The sequence below is a fragment of the Oratosquilla oratoria genome, chromosome 23 (genome assembly GCF_046742065.1).
Source record: "Oratosquilla oratoria isolate Oo_2021 chromosome 23, ASM4674206v1, whole genome shotgun sequence".
Lineage (NCBI taxonomy): Eukaryota > Metazoa > Arthropoda > Malacostraca > Stomatopoda > Squillidae > Oratosquilla > Oratosquilla oratoria.
The window spans coordinates 52,665,228-52,667,727 of NC_134799.1; positions in this window are offsets into that span (position 1 = coordinate 52,665,228).

Sequence of the window (2,500 nt, forward strand, 5' to 3'; positions counted from 1 at the left end):
GGTATAGATGGAAGATATATATATCCTATATATTAAATATATATATATATTAGATATATACATATATTTTATCTATTCCCCCTTTTACACAAAAAGTATATGTATATGCTATATATATATATATCTATATATATATATATAGATACTATAATATCTGAATATATATGTATATATATGTATGTATGGTATAATTTCTATTATATAGATATATACATACATATATATATGTTATATATATAGTATATACTTTTGTGGTTTAAAAGGTTATAGATGAATATTATATATATAATATATAAATTATAATATACTATATATATATATATATATTTATCTAGACCTTTTACTACACACACACAAAAAATATATATATACATATATAAATGTATATATATATATATATATATATACTTTTGTGTAAAAGATATATATATATATATATATATATATATATATATATAATATATATATATATATTATAATATATATATATATTTACTGTATAAAACTTAAACCCACTCTCGGAGAAAGATAAGCTGAGATACAGAGTAAACCGTATATTTCGACCACTAGCTGTGGTCCTCTTCAGCAGTTACAATTATAGGGTATATAGACAAGAGGTTATATACAGAGGAGGAAGTAACATTGGGGGACTCAGTAAGCCTCAGGTCACTTGCCCTGAGTGAGGTCGGACGTTACGTCCTGTGGAGATGAATTTGTCAACTACCATACTAGTTATGGCATCAGGTGACCATTGACACCTACATTACTTGATTTTATTATATATATATATATATATAAAAATATATATATATATATATATATATTATATATATATATATTATATATATATATCTAGACCTTATACGCAAAAGTATATATATATAAATAGAAATACATATATATATGTATATGTATATATATATGTATACATATATATATATGTATATATATATATATGTATATATATGTATATATATATACATATATATATGTATATATATATTTATATATATACATGTATATATACATATATAATTATATATATATATATATATATATATACATATAAATATACATGCACACATATATCAAAGGCTTTTCCCCCTTAAACGGGGGGTAGCCAAAAAAAAGGCATAGAAACCACTCCCACCCATTCCATTCCCTACATATTCCACTCCCCTCCACCCTCCTCCCTCCCTCTTATCTTGGCACCTCCTGGATGACGGGTCATCCCTGCTTCCTGTCGACTGCCCTGGGTCAGAAGCAGTGTCGCAAGACATCCACAACAAGGCCGCTTCATAAATTCGGCGACTCCCCTTCTCCGTCGCCTCATGCAGAAAAGGAGAAGACGGGGAGAAATCCCTTCGGGCTGAGTCAATTTTGTCTTTTTCATACATACCTCCTCACCCCCCATCCCCCACCCACTCCCCCTCATGCATCACAGCATCATCCATACACAACCCTTCTCCATTAACCCCTATCTTCTGTCCTCTCCCGTCCTTCCTCAACAGACATTCCTTTCTTTAGTAATGTCCTTTTCACCCCATCCAATCTCATCCTAGGACTCCCCCTCATATTCACTCCTTCTACCTCTGCCTTCCACACTTCTTTTACTAATCTTTCTTCACTCATTCTTTTCATGTGTCCAAACCATCCCAATACTCTTTCATCAACCCAATCTCCCAGCTCCCTTTCCACCCCTGTTCTCCTCCTCACCTTCTCATTTCTCACGCTATCTAGCCTAGTAACCCTATCATACTTCTCAGACATTTCATCTCAAATACATTCAAACTCCTTCTCTCTTCCTCTCTTATGTTCCATGTTTCTGCCCCGTACTCCTTCCTATAACCTCCTCTTAACATCCATTCCCAGATGTCTATTTCTCATTACACTTTTTAATCCGCCAACGCATTTACTCGCTTCTCTCAATCTACATTCTACCTCCACCCCCACTCCTCCCCTTCCTGCCACATTCTCACCCAAGTATCTAAAACTATCCACTTCCTCCAGTGTCTCACCCTTAATGCTCACCTCCAGCCTGCTGTCACTCTCTTCCCTTGTACATCTCATCATCTTACCTTTACCCACATTTATCTTCATCTTTCTTCTTTCACACACCTTCTCAAACTCTGTCATTAACTTCCTCAATCATTCTTCTGATCCTGCTACATGCGCAGTGTCGTCAGCAAACAACAACTGGCTTATTTCCCACATTTTCTTTAATCATCTCGAACCCCTGACCCACTACCCTTGCATTCACTTCTCGCACCACCCCATCCATGTATATATATATATATATATATATACATATATATCTATACCGTATACACGCAAAGTATATATATATATATATATACAAATATATATAAATATATATGTATATACATATGTATATATATGTATATATATATACATACATACATACATACATATATATATATATATATATATATATATATACATATATATATATATATATATATATATATATACATATATA